Raw genomic sequence first — 16,770 nt, 5'->3', positions numbered from 1 at the left:
GTCCTAACGAGGGCGAGGAGGGAAGTTCCCATGACCAGACTCCTCACCCCATTCTAGTGGAAGGCGAGGAGGTCTATCAGGTTCAAGAACTCGTGGACTCCAGACGTCGGGGCAGGTCCTTGCAGTACCTCGTGCATTGGGAGGGGTATGGTCCTGAGGAACGCTCATGGGTTGAGGCTTCGGACATCCTGGATCCCAATCTGATCACGGACTTCCACCTGGCCCATCCCACCAAACCGGCCCCTCGACCTCGTGGAAGACCTCGACGCCATCGGGCTCCTCGCGCCGGGAGTCGCTCGCAGGGAGGGGGCTCTGTTACGATCCCAGATTCTGCAACCTCCCTTGTTAGCCAACCAAGACCGCTTTCACCCGAGTTCTAATTTTCTCCGTTGCACTACATTCCCCAGAAGCCCTCTAATCACACTCAGCTGCAACTCCTAATGACTCTCATCACCTCGCCCAGCTGCAGTCTATCACCCAGACTATTTAACCGCACCTCGAACGGCTCTCAGTGCGAAGTTTTGTTTTTCGTTTGTGAACATTTCTGAGCATTATAAACCCCGGATAGCCTGACTGATTACTGACCTATTTTTGCCCCTGTCTTCTGCCTGTTTTCTGCCAGCCTCGACCCTCTGCCTGGAGTTCCGACCTTGCCTGTTATCTGCCTGCCCCGATCCACTGCCTGGTATCTGACTACGATTTAGCCCTGCCTGTTCACTGTGTTTGCTCTGGTTTACCTCTGTTTATTTCTGATTGTTTTCTAATAAACCTTCGCTGCAAATGGATCTATCTCAGACTGGTGACTCACAACAAATACAATACAAAATCAAATAATATTTTTTAGTCATAGTGACAGTATAAATGATAATTAATATAACAAATGCTAATTTTTGAATCCCCATGCTGTATTATGTAAGCTGTTTTCTGGCTAATAATTAATTAATTGTATTAATAAAATAATAAAATATAAATGCAATACTATTGAATATAGAAATTTCAACACTAATTCAGCTAGTTGATGCTTAAAGCCAGTTCAGTCAGAGCACACCAATGAAGTCATGTGACCCAGGACTGGTCCACACATTACCCAACTAATCCATTACTTTATTTAACAGGAAGCAACAAGGCAGCTAATTATGGGATTTTAAATGCTTTCAAAATAAAATACACCAATTAGAATACAATTGAAATGGAATACAAAGCATCAATAACAAGCCTAAAAAAAGAAGAAGGAAAAAAAAGATTTACTTTTGTAAAATATTTCCAAAAATCCAGTTGCATGTTGGTCTATTTTTTTGTGGTATCACTGATTTTAGATTTACTCGCCCCAAAATGTCACATAAAACAAGACTGCATGTGGATGGCCATTTAACATGTCAATCAGACGACAATATCCTGTCTCAGTGAGCAGTTCTTGGCCAGAATTAGTAGCAAAATGTGATGCTGATAGATGGTCTGCTTATATTTAAACAACTGTGGCATATGCATTGTTTTAAAGACAAAGCAGGCTTTCATATTTCAGGTGAGACTAAACCTGGTCCCTCAGAAACCGTCCGGCGCTGATCAGCATTCCTCAAACGTCTCTGAGAAGCATGCATGATCAATCTGTGCGTGAAAGGGAAGAAAAGCCCATGTGCATGTTGGGAAAGGTCAGAACAGGCCTTGAAGAAGCGGAGCGCGAGGAGGAGGGTGAAGAAGAAGAAGAACATGAAGATCAGCAGCAACTTTACACCAGCAGACATCAGAGGTGTCAACATCACCACACACCACAAGAAACACCCTCTTTATCCGACACATATGTGGACGTTTTCAGGGTGCTGCAAGCTTTCAGGCGAAGAGCCAGACCTCTGGTCTTTCAGATCTATCAGAAGTGGATCGTGTGACAGTTTTCACAGAAAAAACACTGCAGATAAAAGAACTATGCATATACTGTATATGTTTTACTGGTTACTACACAAAGCAGACACATTTGGAAACAGTTTGCAGAATTTGACTCCTGTTGTCGCCATATAGAAGAGAAACTGAAGAAATCATGTGACAAATATGTACTGTACTCAACTAACAGATCAAACAGTTGCTTATTCACAAAGAGTGTTAAATACATATTTCAGAAGAAGGGTTACAATTTAAAACTATCCATTAATGGATTTAAGTCATGGTGAAACAACCACAAATTAATCTCATCTTGCTTTGCTGATCATTTGGGTTCTTTATCCCTAAAGACTGAGAATCATGTAAAGAGTTTAGGGGTAATCATGGACTCATCACTTAACTTTAAGAAACAGATTGGTGCTGTTGTCGAAGGAAGCTTTTTTAACCTGAGATCAATTGCTAAAGTAAAGCATTTTTTATCTAGTGAGGATTTAGAAATTGTATCATTATTTTATTACATCTAGTGCTGGGCGGTTTGACCAAAAATTTATATCACGTTTTTTTTCAAAATTATGCCGGTTTTCCGGTTTATGACGGTTTTTTTTTTCATGCATAATCAGGTGTTCAAAGCATTTTCTACTGGTTGAGAGAGGAATTACTGCAGTAAATTGACTTAGGATGGACTATTTTACTGTCATTAGTGAATATTGTAGAATAGAATAGAGCCCAGTATAAACAAAAATTGTTATTTCTTAACGTTCTAATAACGTTCTTATAACCAAGAAATAACGTTAATACAACGTTTATATAACAGGAGAATTGTACGTTCTAATGACGTTTGAATGATGTTCTTATAACCAAGCAAGAACGTTAATACAACGTTTATATAACAGGAGAATTGAACGATCTTATAACGTTTTGAATGGAGTTCTTATAACCAAGAAAAAACGTTAATACAACGTCTAAAAAACTGGACATTTTGAATGTCCCTAGAACATTCTGAAATAACGTTAAAGTTTTTTTTTAACTTAATGGGAACGTTATGAAAACGTTCTTATAACCTAAAATTGTTAGCTGGGGAAGAGGAGATATTCACGATTGCACTGAACACGTTTTAAGTGCAGGATTCTCTGAGCGCGCCCAGAGAAAATAGACCTATTTTATAGAAAATAGACCAAGAGCAGCGTGTATCTGAGAGCGCGGCACATTATATTCCGCGCGCGAGCAGAGAGATTCGCGCTCGCGCATTATATTAATGTACTTTCGCGCTACAATAATGCGCTCCGCATCCATCATCCATGTAACGTAACAGAGCACTGCTGTTTGTTTACCCTCACTCGTCCCTGCTTAGAAGTGCAACATAGTAAAGGGTCCGTCTGAAACAGTGTCGCGCAGCGTAACGTTCGTTCCGAACGTTGTGTAATTAAATATACCGGTATAGCGGTTTATTCAAAATCAATATCGTGACGAAAATAAAAACCAGTTTTCGGTTTGAACCGGTTTACCGCCCAGCACCAATTACATCTAAGCTTGACTACTGCGATTCTCTATCAGTCGGTCTCCCCCAGACTACAGTTAGTGCAGAATGCAGCGGCGAGGCTTTTAACGGGGGTGTGAAAGAGAGAACATATTACCCCGGTACTGCGATCCCTACATTGGCTTAAGGTCAAATTTAGGATTAATTTTAAAATTCTCTTGTTTGTTTACAAGGCATTGTCAGGCCTTGCCCCCCAGTACATCAGTGATGTTATAGTTCCTTACTCTCCTTTTAGAGTTCTCAGGTCCTCCGATCAACGACTTTTAAAGGTACCTCGTTGTAATTTAAAATCAAAAGGAAATCGTGCCTTCTCCGTGGTAGGTCCCAAACTTTGGAATAGTCGCCCATTCCATGTGAGGTCAGCTCCATCGATTACAACTTTTAAGTCTTATTTAAAAACGTATTTATTTTCTTTAGCTTTTGAATAAAGTATGTCTGTTTTGTTGTATGACTTTCATGTCATTATTCTGTAAAGCACTTTGGGTAAACGTCTGTTGTTTAAAACACGTGCTATATAAATAAAGTTGCTTGCTTGCTAATCAAATAACAATAGTATAAAAAAATGATAATAATAAAAAAAAGTTCTCAAATACTAGATCAATATTTTAAACAAACAAGTTCATTAATTTAGTTAAGGATAAAACAAACCAATATTTAAAATAACTTAAAAAAATACAATACTAAAGTTGAAAACAAAGCACCAAAAACACAGCACAAAGTAAAATTAAAAATTGTATAATTTACAAGTTCATTAATCCAGTTAAGGAAACAAAACAACATTCGAAATAACATGTATATTTTTACAATACTAAAGTTTAAAACAAAGCACTGAAACCGCAGCACAAGTTAATTAAAAAACAATTAGAATAATAAAGTTGTTTAAAAGTGCTCAAAGATACTCGATTGTGTAATTTTAAGTCTATACTTGCATTGTCCATGCTCACATGTGTTTTGGGAGGGGCTGATGGGAAACGGGAAAGGCTGATTCCCAGCGAGAGCACATTTGAGATAATAACACATAAAACTGTCATATCCACTGCTCAGTACAGGCTTTCAGTGTAATAACAAAGAATAAGACAGAGCCGCACACAGTGAGCTCACTTGAACATCTCAGGCATAAACCATATATCCTGCAGCGTCTGACCCTGGTCCACTTCAAATAATCAGCTCAAATTCGTTTTCTTTCAGGTAAGATTAGAAACCTCTTTCCAACTGGCCTTGTTGGGGCAAGAAAGCCTTTTATGAGGAAGCACACAAGAGGGTATCGCAGCAGAAAGTCGACAGAAATCACATACATCTTTTGCTTACTTCAAACAGCTCCGCTCTCGAACATTTACCCAGGTAAACGAAAGGCACAATACGTTTATTTCAACAAAAATGAACTCAAAAGGCAGCTTGGTGTCAGTCACAATTTAGCGAAAGGTCTGTGCGCTAGTATGTGATTGATCAAAGAGCAGCGCTTGCTAGCCAGGCTTCCCAACACTTAACGCCTTCTTTGAACCTTTCATCCTGATAATTAAGAAGCTTTCCGTGGGGCAAAAGCTAAAAATATTCAACCGCATCCAAAGACCCTCAACCTACATTGATGTCAGTCCGTATAGGCCATAGGATAGGCCATTTAATGGGCAGAGACGTGGAGTATCCAACCGCATTTGCTGCGAAACACACTCGCTGGGGGCGAAATAAGGTGTATATTTGAGAGAAAAAAATGGTTTCTGAAGATGAAAGTCCAAATGGAGTCTTGAGAGAGAGATGATGGAGTGTGTTGACCGCCTGAAAGTAGTCATGGTGAAACAAGCATGGCTATTAGTGTCACTGGTGGCCTTGAAATGGCCAAACAAAATTATGGTTTGGTCGAGAGGTGGTTTGATTCGGATGCGCTCGCTCCATTATTTGTTGAAGAGCTAGAGCAGTGCTTTAAGGGAGTATTTGTGACTGTGAGCTCGGAAGTTGGAAAGGAAGAAAAAGAACCACGTTTTAGCAGGTGGAGAGTTGATTTCTCAGTGTGAGAATCTATAATATGCGTTAATACCAAGCGGCAGCATTCTAATCTGAAAATGAAGCCTACCCGGAAGTGCGAAAAACTGCAATACATCGAAAATCCACTAGGGGCAGATCCCAAAAGGGAGCAAATGTCCATAGACCACATGTTAAAATGTCCGTTTTCACAGCATAAATTCATGTTTTTACAGGTTGGTCCCATGGACTTTTATTTTATTTTTCGATAGGATCCGAGTGCCTGACAACTGTGAGGGGGGTGAATTTTTTTCTAACTCGTTAGTTTAGATCGTATTTAGATATAAAATGTATGACAAATAAGGGCGTGGTTAACTTTGATTGACAGCTGATAACGGGTTGCGCCGAGTTGAATTCCTGAAATTTGACGTCTCTGCCATGATCTGACACAACACATCATACCACCTCTGTATCCTTTCTGAACATTTGTACTGAATATCGTACATAAAATAGGTTGCTCTGCTATAAACTGCACTAACCGACACTGTAGGAGTACTTTGCTCCATTTTTTCCGGTTAGTGACATTCCACTACTATTTCACGTAGTTAGCACTATTAAGCATCAATGTTTGTGGGCAGTGGCACAGCAAGAGTTAGCATTAAATCGCCTCAGATAAGTTAGCGTCCGAGGTACTTTACCTATGGTTATAATATAACTGACGTTTGAAACACTGTTTCTGTGAAGAAACGTGGGAGCGCGAGAGGCGGTTCGCCGTCCGAAAGGAAAGCTAGTCGCGAGCGCATTATGTACTTTTACTTTTACGCATGATGGGGGGGCTGTGTGTGTGTGTGTGTATATATGCTTACGTGCAGTGTGTATATATGCTTACCTGCCAAATGGTTCGGGGTCAGAGAGAGAAGCGGTAGGATGTGTGTTTGGACGAACGACTGAAAACTCTGAAATTATTGTACATTATGGGATTTTTTTCATTATTGATCGTACATCGTACAGAGGTTAAAATTATCGTACAAATATGATAATTATCGTACATCTGGCAACACTGCACAAAGCCCGCCCTTTTACCCATATATGGATTGGCCAGAAGGTGGGCGGGGTTAGGCTTTCCCAAGATTTTCAAAGATGTCGCCGCCCAAACCCCCCATAAACGGCCTCAAAACCGCTATTCAGAAAGTCTATGGGTGACTTCACAGACGCTTTGTCCATTTTTTTACAGTCTATGGTTAATACGCAAGAGAGAAATATGGAGCAGAAGTACCTGGAGGCATCTGACAGCGTTCACATTCATCTCTATTGGCTGATGTGCTTGTCACTAGTGACTGTAGCAAGCTGTGGAAAGAGTGATAAAACATCTATGATTAAACATTTGCAATATGAAATATAAAAGATTGCATCAGAAGAATACACGGCTTTTATTGGCCATCATCTCCTCGGGTGTCTAAGCCAAACCTTGACCCTTGTGTAGGATCAGCTGGATTGTGAGATTGATGACTGGGCAGAAAGACACTGATGGCCTTTGACCTTTGCCCTGATGACCGTCTTCTCTCTAGGCTCGACTCGACTGTGAACCGTAAGCACACGAGCTCAGCAGAATCATCTCTCGTCTCACTGGATCTGGTGCTCAGCAGTGTGTGCTGCATATCCCTGAGGTTATGGAAATACACATTAATACATTCATTTTTTTAAAATGTACTATATGCCATGAAGCCAGGTTGATGCCAGGTGTAAATGTTTGTTGTACCACTTTGGAACAAATGATCGCTTACTATTTTAATTTTATAGTGTTATCATAAAATAAAGGAATAGTATCAGTCATTATATACTCATCCAAAACCTGTATGCTGTGTTCCTTTCTGTGTGTTTTTAAAGTGATTCCTCTTGTAGATTTTACATATGATAGTTCACAGTAAGCACATCTTTCAAAGTACTAAATAAATAAATAAACAATAGACAAATAAAATGATCCCTAATTAGATAAAAAAAAAAAAAAAACATAAACAAAAAAAGTCGAATTTGATGCTGTCTCTGTCACGGTTTCGGTTAGAGGAAAGGAGCGAGGAACATGAACATCAAGTGCACGAACAATGTTTTTTATTAAGTAATAAAAAATAAAACAAAATGCAAACAAAAACTACCCCGTGGAGGAAAACAAGACCGGCATCAAGGGATTCCAACTGGACTGTAGCAGGAACACGAAACACGAGGGAACATAGACAACGAGCCAGCACAGGGAGACTACAGAGGGAAGCAAACAAAATAAGGAAACGAGGGAGGACAGGAGGGGCAAATAAATCAACAATCAGGTCAGGTGACAAGATGGGAGGAGCTAAACAATCAACAGGAGAACACATGACACGAGGAAACACCTGGGGCCTGTACCATGATGGTAGTTGAACAAACTCAGGGTTACAGGATTAGTTTAGAGTTGACAAAACCAAACCAATCCAACCAGGTTTTGTTGGTACCATGATGCTGATCATCAACTTTCTCTGTCAACCCAGGCTTTGATCCTGAGTTTAGGAGTTTAAGTGTGACATCAGTAGCGAACAGCCAATCACATGTTGAGAAAGAGTGAAACTGAGATTAATTTCTCACGAGAGAAGCAGTGCAATTCACTTATTAAATAAAAGTATTAAAATATTAAGAATTTAAACAAATTTACACAGCAAGGAGAAACAGCTGTCTATGAAAGAGGACAACTAAAAGAAAAAGTCTCGCTATATCAGTGCAAGTAAAAGTTGTGAAGTTATTTTATACAGCTGATAAAGGTATAGAGAGAATTGAACATTTAAGCTCACATGTAGTCATTTTATAGCTTCATCTATTGATGCTAAAGCGTATATATATTACCTTTATATATTTATTCATTTAAACTGCGTAATAATAATTGATGAACTAAAATTGTACATGTGTGATTGATAAAGGGTATAATAATTACATAAATAATATCTAAATCATACAAATTTATTATTCAAAATAAGCATCACTATAAACCAGACGATTTTGTCTTTAAAAATCCTTTGGCTATGTAGTGACCTTTAATTTGGAGTAGAAACAGGTGGAGTGACTTTATCACATCAGACATGTGTCACTTTGCTCACAGCCGATTGGTCCAAGTTCAGTTTGCAACCTCTTACCTGGAACATAACCTGCCCCGGACCAGGTTAGCCGTGGAGCGTAAGTTACTATGGCGATGAACACTGCTAAAAGCCAAACCACTTTCATGGTCCCTAAAACCCAGGGTTGACGCAAACTAAACTGAAACATAGCTGGCTAGCCACCTAAACCGGCTTCATGGTATAGGCCCTGACAAGCCATGTGTTCACAACAGACAGGACTAGAACACAAACACATGACAGACCTGTCAGAGCTCCGTCACAAACCAAGATAAAAACTAGACAGAAGCGACAGAACTCTGACAGTCTCTTCATGTAACTTTTACGATGCAAATAAGAACAAAATAAATACACAGACAGACAGACAGATAGATAGACAGACAGATAGTTAGATAAATATATAGATTGATACTGTAAATTAACAGATAGACGATGGATAGATTGATTGATAGATAAAAAGATAAACAGACATAGATAGACAGACAGATCGATAGATAGACAAATAGATAGACAGATAGACAGACAGACAGACAGATAGATAGACAGATAGATAGATAGATAGATAGATAGATAGATAGATAGATAGATAGATAGATAGACAGATAGATGGACAGACAGATCGATAGATAGACAGATAAATAGATAGATGGACAGACAGACAGATAGATAGATAGACAGATAGATAGATAGATAGACAGATAAATAGATAGATGGACAGACAGACAGATAGATAGATAGACAGATAGATGGACAGAGAGACAGATAGATAGACAGATAAATAGATAGATGGACAGACAGACAGATAGATGGACAGACAGATCGATAGATAGACAGATAAATAGATAGATGGACAGACAGACAGACAGATAGATAGATAGACAGATAGATGGACAGACAGACAGATAGATAGACAGATAAATAGATAGATGGACAGACAGACAGACAGATAGATAGATAGATAGATAGATAGATAGATAGACAGATAGATGGACAGACAGATCGATAGATAGACAGATAAATAGATAGATGGACAGACAGACAGATAGATAGATAGACAGATAGATGGACAGACAGATCGATAGATAGACAGATAAATAGATAGATGGACAGACAGACAGATAGATAGACAGATAGATGGACAGACAGACAGATAGATAGACAGATAAATAGATAGATGGACAGACAGACAGATAGATAGATAGATAGATAGACAGACAGACAGATAGATAGACAGACAGACAGACAGACAGACAGATCGATAGATAGACAGATAAATAGATAGATGGACAGACAGACAGATAGATAGATAGACAGATAGATGGACAGACAGATCGATAGATAGACAGATAAATAGATAGATGGACAGACAGACAGATAGATAGATAGACAGATAGATGGACAGACAGATCGATAGATAGACAGATAAATAGATAGATGGACAGACAGACAGACAGATAGATAGATAGACAGATATTACACCATACAACTATATTAAAGTGGTCCACATGATTCAGACTGAAAGTGAAGTCATCACTCTCTGATCATGGCAATGTGTGTGTGTGTGTGTGTGTGTGTGTGTGTGTGTGTGTGTGTGTGTGTGTGTGTGTGTGTGTGTGTGTCTTAAGATGAATCAGGACTGTTGGAAATCATCAACAAACTCACTGGATCCAGGGATGGATTATTCCACCGGTGACTCCCAACTGACAGGCTCTTCCACCAGCGACTCAAAGCCTCGAGAAGCTCGCCGTGCATCTCCAGGTTCACACACACACACACACACACACACACACACACACACACGCAGCGAGAACTGAAGCTCCTGCCTGAAGATCAATGGAGCAGTGTGACTCAGATGAAGGCCGTTTCTCTCGCCGCGGACACACACGGATCAGCGACGCTTTGAAGCGATGTGCTTGAGGAAGTGATGAACGAGCTGATGAGAGGTGGAGTGGAGGAGAAGAGGAACGAGAGGATCAGCGACAGCTACTGGACTTCCAGACCGGAGAAACACTCGTAAATCACGTCACTGGAGCCGTTGACCTCCGGCCGGCAGCAGAGGTGTAAGAGACATGCTCATCTTCAGCTCTTAAACTCCAGCAGCACATCTGCGTTCGCCAGACCTGAGGATCCATCCCCCTCGCTTCGGTTCTGAATTGTTTTGAAAACATAACCGTTTGCTCTTGGGCTAAAACACAGAGATATTAGACTACAGTACATGTGATTTAGTCTCAGCCTCAGTCACGAACACGAACCGTTGGCTGAACGTGGCAGTGGCTTAACTTTGTTTTAAAAAGTGGGTGGGACAGGTCTGTGTGTGTGTGTGTGTGTGTGTGTGTGTGTGTGTGTGTGTGTGGTGGTGGTGGTGGTGGTTGGGGTGGTACATAGTACATAATAGTACATTGTGTTTAATTTGTCGTTTAATGAGATGTAATATATGTTGTTAGTGGCGAGAATGTGCTTTAATAGTCCAGTGGCAGAACTTTTGCCAAGCGTGTGTTCTGAGTTCTAATCCGCACTAAGTATAGTTTTTTTTCCTGATCAAAACCTATTGTTTATTAGTGGTTGTATCACACAGGGACACGTTTTTTGTAAGAGAGATCTCCGCAATGGATTGAAGCGCGCGTCCGCGAGTCACAACAGAACACTATCCGCGCCACTCAGTGTTGTGCCTGAACGCGTTCATTGAACGATAGTTCACGAACTCGTTCCTATATAACTTCGTTCAATAGGGTGCCCGATTTCTATAGAGTCTTCCAGGCGAAAACCTGGATAAAACACACGAAACAGGGCTTAATATGTAGCGAGCGAAAAAAACACCCAATCTGGCAACACAAGCACCAGTGTCGCACCGCGGCCGTCGCATACGTCATCAAAACAAAAAGCAGCGTCGTATCGGATGGGAAAAATCTTACATTTCTGTGCAAACTTTGCCCGCCGATAAAATAACCGCTGTCTGTGGTTGTGGCAATAATTAAAAAAAAAAAATTGCTCGCAGCAACATATGGAAAAAAAGAACTTTGAACTAGTTAATTTTTTGGAACCGTGAACTTAGTTCAAAATTGTGAAGTATGAACTATGAACTGAACTAGTTCATTTAAAAATTTGTGAACTGAACTTTGAACTAGTTCATGTAGAAAGTGAACTTTGCCAACACTGGCGCCACTGATAGCAGCGGCAACGAGCACTTTGGTCACTTGATTTCAAAAACAACACATTTCAGATCGCCTCTTATTTAACAAACGAACGAAATGAATGCTCTACTAGAGTTTTACTAGAGATGTTTTATTTGTTTGTATTAGTACATCCGTGCCACGAGATGTTTCAAAAGTGGTGGGGACACAATCGACCCTGGCAAAAAGTGGTGGGGAAATATCCTACCCGTCCCACCCGCAAATTACGCCTATGGTCTGATCATAGACTGTAAAAAAAGATGGACGACGCCCCTTCGTTCTCTTTCATTGGCGAGAAGTGAAGCCGCCATTGTCCCGATATGGCGCTGACATCTTCTTGAGTCTGCGCAGTTGCGATTTTGGGACCAGACATGCGCAGTAGTGAGCAGGAAGTAAAGCCGCGAAATCAACGTCCCGCTCTCGTCCCGCCCTCACTCTCGCTGAATCAAGCGCAACGCGCGCCTCTGCTGCAGAACAAACCATTATGTCTGTGTGAAATAATTAATTATAGAAATTTAGATATTACATTTAAAGCTCCAATCTCCTCAGTCCTCAAAAGATCCCGAAAAAAGTCCGTTGTTGCTTCAGTGACTACTTTGCTCAGAGAACCTGTCAATCACAGCTGTCAATCAGTACGCCACAGCACCGTTTTTATAGCATCAAATAACTAACTAAAAACAAACTTATTTTAAAAAAAACACTTGAAATTACATCAGCGTGATGAAAACTACAGTAAATGACAGAAACTATCTTTGGAAAAAAGATATGTGAAGTGTAATTTAATTGTTTAGTTGGTCTCACGTCCCATTGAATAACATGGGGAGGCGGGGTTTACGACTATACTAGGACCGGTCATCGGGGGGCGATCAAGACGCTTTGGCTTCACTTTTCAGGGCTTGTGCGGATCGCTTGGGTCTGATGAATATGGCACACTTTTCTAGAAACACTTCAGGAGTTTCAAAGTCGCGATCTGATTGGTTGAATTCTAAAGGATGTCCGGGAGATGTTTGTGTCGCGTTTTTTTATCGGTCCGCCTGGAAACAAATGCCGTGACGCCAAAACCCCTCGTGGAAGAAGAAAGCCGGTGTGTTTACAACTGTGACTGTGACATTGAGCGCTTACCAGGATCAACCAAACGGTGGATTTTCAAAAGTATGTGAAGTTCACGGCTCTATTGTTGCAGTAAACTTGCACAAAGTCCTTGAATGGATGATTTATTAGATGCACGCCGGTCTGTTATTGTAGGGACATCGACATTATATTGTCACGCCCCTAAACATGACGCGGAACAAAACGAACAGTGATTGGTTGCGTTACATGTCAGTCAAACGTCCTCTAAAACGGTCCTTGGCCAAGAAAAGCTGCGATAGAGTCCAGACCTCCTGCCGTCAGTCTAAAGCTCTGGCTACGCGAGAGTACATGTGATTGTACATGAAATACAAGCTATTCTGATGAAGGATATAAAAATACAGACTTTTACTTAAGGGGTTGTGTTTGAAGAGATCTTTTTTACAGTCATCAGGCACTGCAGAAGAAACGTCTGTCTTCAGTTTATTTCTGGATATCATCTCTTGTGTGCAACTGAAGATTCACACCAAGAGTGAAACACATAAATGCACTTTGTTTATTCGGTCACACTTTATTTTAGGGTCCAATTCATACTATTAACTATGACTTTTACCTCAATAAACTCCTAATTACTGCTTATTAATAGTTAGTGAGGTAGTTGTTAAGGGATGTTGATTAAGGGATGTAGAATAAGGTCATGCAGAATAAGGCATTATTATGTGCTTTATAAGTGCTAATAAACAGCCAATATCCTAGTAATATGCATGCTAATAAACAACTATTTAATAGTGAGAATTGAACTCTAAACTAAAGTGTTACCGTTAATTCATGTGGTTTAAAGTAAAATAAATGTATTATTAAAATAGCGTTTACAACTTTAAACAAATTTTTTTAAATCAAGTTATTAAAAATAAAGGAATAGTTCCTGTCATTACTTAAGTCAGTCCAAACGTAATTTTCTGTGACAATCAAAGGAGAATTTTTAAAGAATATTTATGTGTGTGTCTGTATGTAGATGTATATCTCCAGCTTTCTCAATATATATATATATATATATTTTTTATAAAATTTTTTTTTATATATATATATATATATATATTAGAAATTAAATATCATCATATTAATATGATTTCTGAAGGATCATGTGACACTGAAGACTGGAGTAATGATGCTGAAAATTCAGCTTTGATCACAGGAATAAATTCTATTTTACAATATATTCACATAGAAAACTGCTATATTAAATTGTAATAATATTTCACAATATTACTGTTTTTACTGAAAATAATGCAGCCTTGCCCATCACTTCTTTCAGAACAAAACAATCTTAAAAACTAATGTGCTAATTCTATGAAAAGTGACAAATCCTTGTACTGTGTCAATAAATAAACAAAAATGCTAAAAAAAAGTTATAAAACAGGAAGTAATGAATTAATTTGTAAACGGTTTCCTGGTCACCTCATCATGAAAACCTCAGTCTCTTGCCGTTGAAAGCTACGGCCACATATTCTCTCTGTCCTGGACATCTCATCCGCTCCTGCTTCTGTCCTTGTCCACATCTCTGCAGCTCATCCTCCTCTTTCCCACCAGACACGGCTGGAGAAAAAAAAACGTTTGGGGCAAAAAAGAGAGAAATAATTGGATTCCCAGCTTCCACCTCCTCCTTCCCCCACGCGTCGGACACCGCTAATTAACAACAGGGAGAGTCAGAGAAAGCCTGGAGAAAAAATCTGCTGTTTGGATAAAAAAAAAATTTGACCGGCAACATATTGTCTCGTTCACGTCCACACGGGCTAATAACAGCTAGTGGCTGGTGCACGAGAACGAGAAGGCGTCAAAACCTGGCAAAGTCACTCATTCATAAAATCTCAATGTGTGACTATAGCTCTAATTACAACCCACGTCGGCCTCAATTAGACCACAGCCTTTCTCTCGGCGTTAACTCTTAATTAATGTATCGCTGGTTAATTACAGGTTCTGCGAGAGGAACTCTGTCAGGCGCTCGCTGGGTTGCTCAGTGGGGGGTTCGGGGGGGGGGGGGGGGGATTTCTTTAAATCAGCTTCATCCCAAATCCAAACCAGCCGCCTTGCTGCATAGGCCTACATTGACAACTACAACACAACACAAACTGAACTTCAGAAACGAGTGATTTGAAAAGATTCACATTGGCAGAAACTCCAGAACTCAATCACCAGTTCTTATGAACACACTCGACTGATTCCAGGAGACGGCTGCATAAACCGTTTAGACTAGAACTTACAAGTTAGCCATCTCAATCTTTTCTTCAAGACTGGCCATTGCTTTTTTAAGTCGGTTAAATAGAATGTACATTGGTCTAATTTTAATATGAAAAGTAGAACTGATTTGCTTTAACTAATTGCTAGTTGGTTCGAATAGTACCTTAAGTATAAGACTTAAGCCATCTTCTATGTTCATGCAACTAGTTCAGTTTGACATTAGCATGTTTCTAAGATATCAATACTGTCTATCAATAGCATGAAACACTTAGAAAACATAATGAGTGAAATTTTATATCATTATTATTTAGAATTGGATGAAAAGTTAATTATTTTAATTTTGTTTGCACTGAGCGATGCCCAGTTTTAGAAGCTAGACTTTAAGTCACTTTATTTTTGAATAATATTTATATATTGCAACAAAGCGTTTCCAATTTTGTCTTTTGAGTGTTTCATCAACCATGGCCACTTTAAGCCCTGTATTAAATAATAATAATAATAATAATAATAATAATAATAATAATTTTCACCACGAATCATGTATTTTGTTTGTTTCAATTGAATGAAATTTATGATTTCTTTTTTAATTAAAGTTTAAGAGAAAATTTCATTTTCACACATAAATATTGTACTGTTTGTTCAGCTTATCATATATTTACAAATTAACAAATTAATATTTAATATTTTAATTTAAATTCCATGTCTGGGACCAGGGTAAAACTATTTAAAAAAGTATTTGAAAAATAGAAAAATATGAGAAAAAAATGGATACATAAAAGCTTTAATTTTGGACAATGCTTTTATATATCAGAAATAAAAAATCAGAAATCCACTTTTGAAATACCCATACATGGAGTAAAATCTTTAAATCTGATTAAAAATCTGATAATTTTTGATATACTAATTTTTCTCAGTATACTTAAAATTTTGGTCACACTTTAGTTTAGAGTGCAATTCTCACTATTAACTAACTATTAACTACAACTTTTGCCTCAATAAACTCCTAATTACTAGGTATTGGGTGATAGAGAGATGTAGAATATGATTACATTAGAAGATGAAGACATTACTATGTGCTTTATAAGTAACTAATAAACAACCAATTCTGGGATTTGCCTCCTCTGCAAAACATACATGCAATCCTGCCTTATAAATGTGCCAAAGCAAGGCATAGATTTAACACAGTGTTTATTTCCCTAATGCAACCAGACACTTCCTGTTCAGTCTTACACATTTCATACATCCGTGTCTTTTGAAGGGTGTCTTCCATTGTCTTTCCCAGTTCTTGGAAGCAGCGTTGTGGAGCAGGCACCATTTTACAGCTCCTGGAAAAGAGAGAGGGGTCGAGAACAAGAGATCAAGAGAAGCGCAGGAGACATCAATGAGAGAAAGAGGTGGGAGATGGCGAGTGAAAGCGAGGGAACGAGCGAAAGAGGAGAACAAAGCTCGTGTTAAAGAGAGCAAGAGTGAGAGAGGAGGTGAGAGGGAGACGTTTGTAAGTGTGTTCGCGTCCAGAGAGAGCGAGAGAGCGACATCCAGAGAAAGGAGGAGAAAGTCAAGAGAAGAATGAGAGCGCTTTCTCCTGCGCGACAGGTCCCGCTCGCCTTTCCATGTGTTAATTACACATGTAAGGCTATTATAACCCTGCCAGGACTCCTGCTGACTGGGAAAATGAAGGCGGCGTACTCCAGCGCCAGACTCTCACACCGACTAACAGGCCGCGGTAACTAACTCTGGAGACGGAGGCCAGTCGGGGAACACGGTTAGCATGGAAATGTCCGTGAAACTAGCTTAG

General features: G+C 39.4%; 1 long non-coding RNA gene across 1 annotated transcript in view; it reads right to left on the bottom strand.

The window, feature by feature from the left end:
* Positions 1 to 14,149: 14,149 nt before the first annotated feature.
* The window catches only part of LOC143715233 (uncharacterized), a 31,888-nt gene continuing 29,267 nt past the window's right edge, over positions 14,150 to 16,770 (bottom strand). The window contains exons 12-13 of the long non-coding RNA XR_013195695.1: positions 16,206 to 16,300; positions 14,150 to 14,333 (exon numbers count right to left, since the gene is read on the bottom strand). This is a non-coding gene — a long non-coding RNA (uncharacterized LOC143715233). The remainder of the gene's footprint in view (positions 14,334 to 16,205; positions 16,301 to 16,770) is intronic.

Source organism: Siphateles boraxobius, unplaced genomic scaffold (assembly GCF_051911475.1).
Source record: "Siphateles boraxobius isolate OS27281-9 unplaced genomic scaffold, OSU_SipBor_1 57, whole genome shotgun sequence".
Taxonomy (NCBI): domain Eukaryota; kingdom Metazoa; phylum Chordata; class Actinopteri; order Cypriniformes; family Leuciscidae; genus Siphateles; species Siphateles boraxobius.
The sequence above is the reverse complement of the archived record's forward strand: the minus strand, read 5'-3'. Positions and strand labels throughout refer to the sequence as shown.